General features: G+C 36.1%; 1 long non-coding RNA gene across 1 annotated transcript; it reads right to left on the minus strand.

Moving 5' to 3' along the window:
* Positions 1-7,947: 7,947 nt before the first annotated feature.
* LOC129419835 (uncharacterized) lies at positions 7,948-10,909 on the minus strand. Its single transcript, XR_008636703.2, has 3 exons — positions 10,696-10,909; positions 10,280-10,429; positions 7,948-8,351 (listed from the first exon to the last, which is right to left on the minus strand). It is a non-coding gene; the product is annotated as an uncharacterized lncRNA (long non-coding RNA).
* Between the last annotated feature and the right edge of the window lie 2,041 nt (positions 10,910-12,950).

A 12,950-nucleotide genomic window follows, 5' to 3' on the forward strand; every position in this document is an offset into this window, starting at 1 on the left:
TTGTCAACGAACCTTTTTCACGGACGAAAACTAAATAAAAACTAAATAAAAGTCAGATATGATGACGAATAAAATATGGACAAAATATAACTGACACTTTAGTCAACGAATAGGCTAAGATGTTAGGGAGGGATGAATGGAGAAGATCCAATCAGAACTAGCCTACTCATTTTGTGGGACAAGTTGGGAAAAAATCCAATCAGAGCAAAACTTTGAGAGTAGGTTGATCTGCAGAAGCAGCCAAACCATTTTAAAAATGTCAGAGCTAACGTCTAATCTGGTCATACTTTACATATGACAACAAGGACAACAAGACTGCCTGTAAAGACGACTCATTCAGAAATACATGCGAAGGTAAACATACACACTAAGGTTATTTTATCAGATAAACCACTTTGTTTTTGCTAAACTTGGAATAAACTTGTTATTTAATGTTAAACTATTTGAGTGGGACTCTGTGGCGTGACAGGGATTTGAGCAACTTCCTGAGTCAAAGCTGGGCGTCGGTGTGCATATTGTCATAGAAAAATATGTTTGATTTTTTTAGAACAGCGTGGCGCTGCGCGGCGCTGAACTGCGCGTCCGGTTGCAACCCCCTTAAGACTAAAAGATTTTAGGTGACTAAAATAAGACTAAAACTAAATGGTGTGTTATTCAAAAGACTAAGACTAAAGCCGCCTTTCCACTGCACAAGACATACGGAAACGACAGTAATGAAGTTTCAATTTAATCGTATATGGGAGAGAAGCTCATTCCAGTGCAAGAGGTTGTTACTAATATGTTTACCATGGTGGAATAAATAAATGAACGCAAATAAATGAAACAATAAACAGCTATGCATATATGACAAAGATTGCAAATATTTTTTTGGAGAGAACATATAAAGACAAGATTAAAATAATAACGTACACAAATTAAATTAATAATGTATTACTTATCAGTAATCAAAAGTGTTTTTTTAAGGATTCAAGTGTTACATATAAAGTTAAACCAAAAGGATTAATAAGTTTCACCTCACACACAGTTTGTTATTCGAATACGAGGAAAATCATAATTTCCGGTCGGCATATCGCATCCGGTTTAGTCGCACAAGTTCAAATTTTTTAACGGATCCAACGGTCAAAACGGACACAATATTTACGCATCCGCAGATGGTCGGCACCTCACGCAACCCCTTTCCGACTATCCATAGGAAATGAATGACTTCCGGCTTATCGGCCGTCGCTTGTCGTGTGCACTGGAAAGGCGGCTTAAGCCTATATCAGAATTTGCTGTCAAAATTAACACTGCATACAGGTTTAAAACAACATGACAAAATTTTCATTTTGGCTGAACTATCCCTTTAATCTAGTATTTGTTTTACTGTGAGGTGTGTGAGTTTATGTACAGTATTATAGGTCAGTATTGTAGGAAATGTTGCTCTTTCTTTGGGTTGGATAATGACATAACTGCATCTTTAAGGGCACCAAAAACACTACTTTACAGCAAAATGATTAAGAAATGAGATACACATCCTCCACAGTGGTCATTATATAGTCTTATAAGGTACAGTATAAATAAAAATGACATTTAGTGTCACTATAATAGGAGCATTCTGGGAAAAAATAGGATACTTTGGGTACTCCCTATACTTGGTCCACATTAGGCTAATATGTATGTTATCTAATTTACATTATTTTCTAGGTTGTAATAATTAAGTAGCAACTTTATGCAGGCCACCTTTCATTTAAACTAGGCTGAATTTGACCCATGGGATGCCAGATGAATCTAAATGCTCTGCTGTCTGCCTGTTTGCGTGCATTTCAAACGCATCACTTTGTTTCGGTGTGATAAAACAAATTATAAGCACAGGATCCAAGGGGTACAATAAATTGGGAGTACTTAAAGGGGACATTTTACAAGACTTTTTTGAGATGTCAAATAAATCTTTGGTGTCCCCAGAGTACGTATGTGAAAATTTAGCTCAAAATATCATATACACTGCAAAAAATGATTTTCAAGAAATTTTTTTAGTATTTTTCACTTGTTTTCAGTAAAAATATCTAAAAATTCTTAAATTAAAATGCTTTTTCTTGCTGAGCAAAACGACCCAAGAAAATAAGTCTAGTTTTTAGACCAAAAATATCAAATTTAAGTGATTTTGCGCATAAAACAGGCAAAAAATCTGCCAATGGGGTAAGCAAAAAAAGTATTGGGCTGCGTTTCCCTACAACGTTCTCTCTTAGCGCGCTACGAAGACTCTTAAGTTAAACCTTAACTGTACCTTAGCGGGTTTCTTAAGGTATACTTTCTTACGTACGACGTTACCAGGTGCTGTCCATGGCGATGGTGCTGAATAGGTTGATATCGATTGCTCGACAATCAATTGTTCACTTTATGTAATAGGTACTTCGCTGCGTTATGAGAGAGCGGTGTTATTTATTAAAGAAACATTTCAGAAATAGTTCAAGTTACATTTATTAGGAATATCTGGTAAAAATATTTCAAATTGCAAACAACTAAATATAAACCTTGTATATTTTATTTTATATCAAACCCATGCAAAACTCGCAACTTCATGTCCAAACGTATAATGCATAAACTGCTCCAATGCATCCATTATTCCTTCACTTTAAAGGATAATTTCCCAATAAATGCGTTGCACAGGGGAATACGGTGGGTCGTGCAAGTCACCTGACTTGGCATTACACTTAAAATATATAAAAACAAATTGTTGTTCATTAGTTCACGCGTTTATGTGCTTGGACAATGGATGCGCAACAGCGCGTTTACAATGCGGATAATGCTTAATGGACGCATTTCTGGAGCCGCGCCTGTCTGTTTACCCTAAATATAACATAAAATATGTGATATATCTCACCAAAAAGCGTACAAATGACACGCAGTGTGATTATCGTGCAATAGATACGCCAAATTCCGATTTTGCGTGCATATGATACGCCAGTCCTTCCCATTCACTTATATGGCGAATCGTTTCGTGACGTTTTATTTATTGTTTTCTCATTTGTTTTCTGTTTTTTTTACCATTTTCGCTTGGGTTTAGGGTTAGAACAACTTTTTATTATATAAAAATGACATCCTAACCCAAACCCCAACACTAACCCCAACTCCAAGTGACCATGGCTTAAATATAGATAAAAACATAGAGAAACATGTATATTAAATAACCTGCTTAAACAAATGTGAAATCTAACCCTAAACCCAAGCGAAAATGGTTTAAGGGGCGGAGAACAAATGAGAAAACAATGGGTAAAACGTCACGAAACGATTCGCCGTGTGGGTGGGTGGGAAGGACTGGCGTGTCATATGCACGCAAAATCGGAATTTGGCGTATCTATTGCACGATAATCACACTGCGTGTCATTTGTACGCATCTTGGTGAGAACGGGTAGCAACATATATTATGATTGCTTTAGATTTTAGCTTTGATTAGTTTTAATGTTGAAATTTGTTGACCTTATACAAGCAATAATCAAGTGGAGTTTCTTTTGAATGTTTCTAAAGAATATGGCATGCAGCTGCGTAACATTAAAAACTTCGATGCAAAGTCGACCTAACATCAATAATAATATTTAGGAAAATCAACAATTATGATTTTGTGATGAATGTGGCATGCGATTTTACTTGATTTGTTTTATTGCAGCTAAAATAGCCGGTAAACTAAAGATTTAACGGATTTGAAATGCACTAAGTAAGATTCGCTGTATAGCTACCTGCCATAGTTTCACCAACTCCTTCACCCAAAATGTTTTTTTTTATAGTTTCTTTAGCCTGTAATAATAGTTTGAAGCTGATGTTCCTTTGGAAAAATATTAAAAATCTAACAACCATCAGTGTAATAATGTCTAATTATGTGAATGTTTTATTCTTTAAAAAAATGCCTAATTTAACACGGAGTGTACTTCAACTTTTTTTAACAGATATTTAGTTATATAGACTGCAATATACACAAGCTTTTATCACAGTCATGGCCCCTAGCAGAGTCAAGTGGGATAAGGTATAGCTAAAGAGGGCTCCAGACCAACCTTCCGAACGAACGACTTACAGAAGTGATACGTAACTAAGAACGTTTCGGGAAAAAAAAGTATTAACGATAAGGTACAGCTTAAGGTACAACTTAAGAACGACGTAGAGCTAAGAAGGTTTCGGGGAACGCAGCCCTGAACATTCTTCTTAAACACTAAATTCAAGAAAAATTCAAGAAAAATTTGCTTACCCCATTGGCAGATTTTTTTTTTTTTTTTTTTGCTTGTTTTATGAAAAAGAAAATCATTTAAATCATTTAAATTTGATATTTTTGGTCTAAAAACTAGACTTATTTTATGGGGTCGTTTTGCTCATCAAGAAAAAGCATCTTAAAAAAGAATTTTTAGATATTTTTACTAAAAACAAGTAAAAAATACCAAGAAATGTTTTTCTGAAAGTCATTTTTTTGCGTTAAAATTGCCACTTTGTAGGTGTGAGCAAAAATGTGCCGTTTTTGGGTGTGTTCTGCGCTGTGGTTGGATAGTACAGATTAAGGAGCAGTTTTATCCCCTTCTGACATCACAGGGGGAGCCAAATTTCAATTAGCTATTTTTTCACATGCTTGCAGAGAATAGTTTACCAAAACTAAGTTACTAGGTTGATCTTCTTCACATTTTCTAAGTTCATAGAAGCACTTGGGACCCAATTATTGCACTTAAACATGGAAAAGGTCGGAATTTTCATGCCATGTCCCCTTCAAAATATGGACATTTATGAAAAAAGCACATTCTATGTAATCTAATTGTACTGTATTTTTTATAAAGCAAACAGCAGTAAAATATTTTTGCAACCCAACCCTCCTGGCCCTGATAAGTCAATCCAACTTGACTGTTTCTGGTTTGTTCAAATAAAAGCACTAATGATGGAGAGAAAACAAGAATGAATATTTTCATCTATTACAACCTGGCTCTTCTTCACCTCTGGGTTTCTTCCTCTGATCCTCCACTTGCATCTGTAGAGTCTGATTTAAGTGGCAAGCGTCGCTTTTTTATAATCTCAAAAGATTTTCTCTCTCAGGATTTTCTTTTCTTTCTTTAAAAGCTGGCCAAAGTGCTTCTGGTCAAAACATGACAGAGAGAAATGAATAAATGAAGGCAGTCTTGCAGTACATTCACTTCAGCAAGAGCGATGCTAAAGGTTAAATTTAAATTAAATGTAAAAGCAATTTAACACTCTCTGGCCTTAAGGAAAAAGATAAAGTGCGAGTTTGTTGTTTATTCTGTTCTCTCATCTCAGAATGAGTTTCCATTAAGATGGGAATCACTGAAATGTGGTGTTATTGATCGTCTTCTATTTCCCTATTCTGGAGCCGTGGCAACATACGTATTCCTGAGACATGTGCACATGCATGTTTACGTAAATAGTTCTTTAGAAATTTTCCTTTCACAAAGTCTTTCAGATTTCAGTCCATTAAAACAACACCACAGTACCTAAAGAACATTTATCTGTAAAACATTTCTCTTTGTGACATTAAACGCAGTACTGACGCAGGCGACTGATGCAACATCCTATACGTCAGGTACCAATCAAGACTTTCTTCTTTAGAAGATGGACATCTTTGCCGCTATATTTAAGTTCAATCAAGATCTGCGGATGGACCAAATAAGATCAATCTGCTCTTTAAACCTCACAGCACACTCACAGTTCACACAATCGCACACCATGTCAGAAAATTCTCGTATCATCCGGGAGAAGAACAAACACATATGGCTCTTCCACGGGGTGTACTGTATTAGCGGGTTTGTGAGCAAGACACTGGAAAAGACCATGTTAGCTGTGTGTGTAGAGAGGAGCAGAACAGATGCCTTTCCGTGTAGGGGGTGTTTATAAGTGGGAAGGGGGTCTCTGAGGTAATGTGCGCAGCGACACCTTTGATTGTGTTCCAGGTCTACACAGATGGAGCGGAGCACCAGGAACCCGTCACACTTGGTGACCGGACTGAAGTAACTGAAACCACTACTGAGTAATCACAGTGGCCTGTCATGGTGACTAACCAATCGGATGATCAACTTAAAAATAACCTTACGTGTAGTATTACAATTGTTAAAACCATTAACAAACCATAATTCATTCATAACGGATTCACCAACAGCAGACTGATTTATGATGTCATTTTTTATCTTTCCCCTTCAGTATCTACAAAGCCGGAAAATATTTCCTTCGTTCTAATTAACAATCCATCCATTCACCACAGAGACAAACGAAAGCTGTTTCCTGCCTGCAACAAATAGAAAACGACCTATATAAGGTTGCATTCAAAAACAAATGCTCCAATCACATTTATCAAACGCCTTTTGCATTTACATATTTATATCGGCTGTTTGCTAGAGCCAGAATGCCATAATTCAAACTGCAAGCAGTGAATTGTTTAATAACAGAGAGACGCAGGCCTGCATATCGAAGGAGCGTGAACAGGAATATAACGGCAAATCATTTTTACTTTCCGAAGATAGATGAGATTCTACATGATGAATCTGTTGAAATGATCATTCAACGGTGCAGCCGTGCCCCTCATAAGATCTGGCAGAAAATTGAGCTATGCTCGATTGATAATCTCAGAAAAACGAAGTATCCATGGTGTTCTGAAAGCGCAGGCCATATTTCTAGCATATTAAAGAGAAACTAAGAGAAATAGAGGCGGTCTTACTCTGATTGCTGTTTTGGAGTTGATTGCCAATTTACGGCAACACCGCAATCTGTTCTCACCTGTACTGTTCTTTGATCTTCATCACGTTTATGTTTCCGACCGTCGTCTGGAAACGGCTGCAGTCGCTTCATAATAAAGGCGCATGATTTAACATTGTTAATGCCTCGTTTTTTGGTTGGCAAAGCCATCAGCAAATTGCACACTGAATCACATGGTTGTTATTAAGCTTGAAGGTGATTCACTCAGTGATTTTCCGTGATTGGAAATAAAGCTAAATGAACCAGTGTGTCCTGACTCAGGATTTTAACACGGCGTGCTCTTTCTAAATAGCCTTTTCTATTGTTTAACGTAATACTATATGTTCCAGGTGTTGTGGTGTAACACATTGTTCGGCTGGACAGCGTGGTCCACTTAGGTACATGTGTATTCTCATTTAAGGGATACTCGAGCAAAATATCAAATTTACCCCATGATTTACTGACCCTCAACCTAACCGAGATATATGTCCATCATCTTTCAGAAGAGCACATTTGGAGTTATTTCAAAAAACCTCTTTTCCAAGCATTATAATGATCAGAGAACAATTTCTGACTTTAAAGGGATAGTTCAGCCAAAAATGATATTAATTGCAGAGGATTTTCTGTTTCCGGGTGGATCATCAAGACTATTGGTCCTCCTAGTTGTCAATCAGGAGTGTTGTGCAATTGCATTTTTTTAAAAAGTGGAGAAGGCGGTTCTTTTCTAAAATTCAAGAAAATCCTCCGCTATACCTTTAAACCCATGATATACTCACCCCCAACCTGTCCGAGGTGCGTGTGTCCATCGTTTTTCAGACAAACAAATTTTCGGTTATTTTGGAAGGTGTTTTGGATCTTTCAGTTAATTAAATGTGAAGTTACGGGGTCCACGACCTTCAAGTCCCAAAAAAGTGCGTGCATCCTTCACAAAATGAATCCAAACGGCTCCAGGATGATGGATAGAGGTCTTCTGAGGGTAATCCACGCGGTGTTGTTGTAGAAATATCCATTTAAAACTTTATTAACGAAAATACACTGTAAAAAGAATCCTGTGAAAAATACAGTAACTTGCTGGCAGCAATTAGCTAGTAAGTTGCTGTATTTCATTTCACAGTATTCTTACTGTAAATGTAATTGCAGTAAAATTAAAATTACTGTAAACTCTTTTAAAGTAATAATCACAGTACTGTATTTCATAACTACTACTGTAATAGGGATTACTGCATTTATTTTGTGTACTGTAAAATGAAGACACTGTTTGTCACAAAAATGCCATTTATTTTATCACTTTAAATTACAAAAATTCATAAATTAAAAATAGCATAGCATACATTTTTTGTGTTACATTTTTTCTGTGAACATCTCAAAACTTTTCTGAACATATACATTTTTTTAAATATGTTAACATTTTTCTGTGAATGTTTCATTTAATTTCAACACTTTTCTGAACATACAAAAACACTTTTTTTCTGAACACACAAAACAATCAATATTTATTAAAAAGTTTCTGGTAAATTACAAATGCATAAAAGTTAAATGATTTACATTTACAGCAGGATTTCAAACCTGAATATTGTTTTTCTCCAAGACCTTTTTTTTCAGAAATATTATTCTTTTAAATCTGGACATGAACTAGTTGACTTCCTGGGCTGGACTCTACCCTGTAATGAAAGAAATTGACTATTAATGTAAAAGCAAGACAGACGGGTTGATGACATATACATTAGGGCTGCACGGTATATCGAAAATGTATCGCCATCGCGATAACTCTGTATGCGATATGCATATCGCAGGGAGCTGCGATAACTTGCATTTATTTTACGTGTCTATCATTTGTGTGTTGCATGCTTAGATCGTCCAAATTACACCGATCAGAAGGTGGTTCCCACACACTTACTTTACTTGGGCGGATCTCTCAAGTATATTAACAACTGCCCACGTATATTTAACATCAAATTTTGTCTTTTTCTGTCCTTGATAATGACATTATGCGTGCGAGCACGTCGAGTCTTTTCTGATGAGTTCGCTGTGCGTTCGCGTGCTTTCTGTTTCCCGATGAATTAGGTGCGACGCAAAGCTCACTGTCACATTGTATCCTTCCATGTTCCTGAACTTGATCATAGTTGTATCCATTAGAGGTCTTCACGGAAGGACACGAGTCAATATTTTGAAAGGTCAGTCAGGTCCGAGTCGGTCCCATTTTAATTACTTCAGGTACCGGGTCTGTTTAAACCCAAGTCGATCAGAGACGGCCGTGAAGAGTCAGTCAGCGCTAACGCACTATAGCGCATGTGCAGTGTCAAGCGTGCCTCCGGTTTCTATGCCGATGAAAACTTACTCTTGTTTATATAAAGTCACGGCCACGCGCTGCACTTTCTTTCTTCCATGTTTATAGTATTATTATCAAAGAACCGTCTTTTTATATCTAAAACGTTTGCTACAAAGATGGTAGCAAATAACCAATGTTAATGCCAAGCCCATTGTACTGAACGAGCCATTATAGCTCAAACTGTCAAACAGTCATTATGTAAGCTGAATCTACAGTACATTCTTTATATAGAGTATACTTTTGAATCTAAAATAATGACGGATTAAGCTCTTTTAATCTGCAACAGAGGAATAGAAAGAGAGGCAATTTTACTGCTTCTACACAAACCTATCAACTTTATAATCTTTAGACCTATTTACAATCCATAGACCTGCATTGTCTATCATTAATATACTATACATTTTATTGTATAAAATTAGTCTTTCTACACCTCTCACAATGTTAATAAATCCCTTTAAAGGGGGTCATATTCACAAGTTCATTCAGCTTTGTTCATGTCAAAGAGAAAGGAAAGAGAGTTTGGAGTGGTTGGATTTATGAAATTAATATAAATATTCAATAAATCAAAGTACTGCGTTATGGTCACACATTACTAGTTTTTTGTCACATGTATAGCATAGTTTAATTACATCTTAAGAATATGCATTACCTCTTTCTTTCATTACATATCTAAATGCTAAAATAAAAGCAAATAAAAATATAATCTCTCTTAGTAAGACATATCGCCATCGCACCCACCAACAGAACTATCGCATATCGCATATTTTCTCATTATCGTGCAGCCCTAATATACATAAAAGTTTACTTCGCAGTGATTTACTTTTAAATAAACAATTTTAATTTTTTTATATGCTCTGTTGGTGGTTTGTGGAGTTTACAGTTTACAGTTAGTGATACAACAGTGAAATTTATGGTAAATATTTGTTAATTTGTGAATGGAAAAGTATTGTTTCACTCGACGTGCCAAACACATATTTTGAAATGACGAACCACACACATGATGGGCTACATACATGTTGTGACAAACGCCCTCGAAAAAAGAAGTCACCGGCTGCCACTGTATTAGACTAGCTGTGCTGCTTTTCTACCTTTTGCATGGCGAGTTAAATTAAACGTTTGATATTTAACAATGGCACAACAGTTCATTTAAAAAAAAACACTTTAAGAAGTATTTTACTAATCGGGTAGTTGGTTAAAGAATGAGTACTCAAATATTTGTTCCCATTCTTAGTCAAAACTATATAAAAAAACAGTGCTTACCTCTGGATAAATCCCAATGTAGTGGCTGCCTCATACATAGTATGACGCAAAAAGGCTAGAGCAGAAGTGAAATCACAACCGTCACTCAATTGGAGGAGAACTCAGCACTCGATGGAAAGCATCCATTTTTTGCCCTCAGATTGGACTCTCCTAAAAAATATTAAATAAAAGTTGACATTGCACAGTATTCAATCTGATATGGTTTACTATTTTACATAAGCAAAATTAATTGAAAACACTAGCCCTACATAACTACCTCTTTCTTTCCTATTAGATCAATAACCACTTGAGAATTTTGGAATATACGTGCAAGATGACATAAAACTTTGTTCACACAGTGACTTGATACAAATACGCTTTATAGATGAAGTAACCCCTAAAATTGGCATCTATTATGTTGAGTGCTGGGATCATACCGAGCATGATGAGCCTTGGAGTGCTTAGCATAAAAATCTGGGCCTCAGCATCTGCTTACTGTAGGTGGAAGTTTCCTGTAACACAAAATAAACAAACAAAAAAATAACTTTTAGAAATCACAAGTACAATATTCATAAGAGTAAAAGTGTGTCAATACTGTACAAAAATAACTTGCATCAACCAAGAGAAAAACAGCTTCTTCCTGTTGCATGGTTTCTGTGCACATTAACATGTTTGATATATTAATTTATACAACAGTTCTTTCTGGTTCTCGAATCGGTTCATTATGAAATGTTTTTATACACCCCTGATCATATAGTTTTGTATATGATTTTGCATTTCTGTCAAGAGATCCTTCTAAAAATTACACACTGCACCTTTAATGGGAGTTATGTCTTGTCACATCGTGTGGACGATTAACACTTGGAAAGAGGAATGTAAACTATTTTTTTCTGAAGCAATATCTCTTATAAGAACGCGAAAACACCGTGGAACTGCAGGTAAGCACCGCAGCTTTTAAATGTGGACATTGATCATTTATTTTATCGTGACGTGACTATTAAAACATGTTATGAGATATTGCCACTGATATATTTAAAAGCAGCATGCAAAAACATCTCTCTGACACTGATAAATAACCGTTTTATATAGTACCGACAAGAACAAGGTGTAATAATAATCGAGTGCTCGTATTGCGTTAAGAATAAATGGGAAAGCATACATTGTAAAATTATAGTTTTATTAACTTTCACCTCGCGCCAAAACAATAACAAACACAAAAGACACTAAATATGAATAAGAAAACGATTAATAGTTTCATTATGACACCAAATACTGCTGATTTGATCTCATTTTGACGATCATAAACAAACAAGGCCAACATGAGAGCCAGGGAATATCTGTCAGAAATGAAGCCCAGAGAGGGCGGTGGTCAGCGGGGCGAGTGAACACTGATGTCCGCTCATGCTTTGGTTCTCATTCGTACCGAATCTCACTAAGCAAACGTTCAAACAGGCGTTATCTTTACCAATCGACTGCAGATTTAAATATAATACATATACATTCTCGACTGAACTAGTCCTAAAACTACACTTTGTGACCAAGAAACGGTAAAACAATCGTGAAATTATGAAAAATGTGTGTTATGCTTTCTTTCGAATCGGCCCGCTCCGTTTCCTCAGGCAGCAACGTAAGCGAGCAAGACAAAAAAAAACCGTGAGATTTAAACGAATATCGCGCCAATAAATACAAAAATACACACTTTTAAATTAATTTTGGTTCACAATGCTAACGCTATAATTAAATTAAAGACTGGATAAGTCTTACCTCATATATCCTCAGCTGCGTTTACTTTCAGCTCGAGAGACTGGTTTCAGCCTGCGGAGGTCGCACTCGCATACGTCATCAACCCTGGTTTATTTAAGTTAACTGAGCATTAGATTCGCAAGTCATAAGCATATTAAACAATTTACTATTAACTAAGAATAACAGTCAACTTTATAATTGTTAATATTCTGAAACAAGCATTGAGACACGGCCAATTACTATTATTATTAAATTATTATCCTTCTCTAAACTAATGACGTTATAAAATGTTGTCAAACTAGAAAATATATCGAAATCATGCAGAATTATATATTTGTGGTAATAAAATTACAAAATGCACACACAAGACGGTGAAGTGTGCTGCTCATTCTCTCTCAGTGCACTCTTAAAGTTGAACAAACAGACTTTACAAGAGTAAACTTTGGAATTAAATTAGCAAATTTACCTTTCTGAAGTAAAAATTCAGATGAAAGTGTGGAATCTCGTAGCTTTCCTTGGCTGAAGAAAAAAATCCTTTAGAAATTGCTGTATTGTGATTCACAGGAAAAATATTTTTACTGTAGAATTTACCCGCCGTTGAAAAAAGACCATGATGCTTTGCAGATCTACAGCAACATGCTGTATACAAGTTCTACAGTAAGCATTTGCTCATTTTACAGTAATAATGCTGTGAAAACTACAGAAATTTGTTACAGTGTAGCTACCTTCCGGTATCTACCATCTTAGACTCCTCTGTATTCAGGAGAGAGTATTAGCGTAGCGTACGCACTTTTCTCAGTGACGTATGACAAAATCGGAGGGCGGGGGCACAGAGTAGCAGCAGAGTAGCCTCCGTAAGCTGCGTAAAGCTATGATCTTGAATGCGGACGCGACTAAGATGGCGGCGCTACCGGAAGGTAATTATTTTCGTTAATAAAGTTTTAAATAT

The sequence above is a fragment of the Misgurnus anguillicaudatus genome, chromosome 3 (assembly GCF_027580225.2).
Source record: "Misgurnus anguillicaudatus chromosome 3, ASM2758022v2, whole genome shotgun sequence".
NCBI classification, from domain to species: Eukaryota; Metazoa; Chordata; class Actinopteri; order Cypriniformes; family Cobitidae; genus Misgurnus; species Misgurnus anguillicaudatus.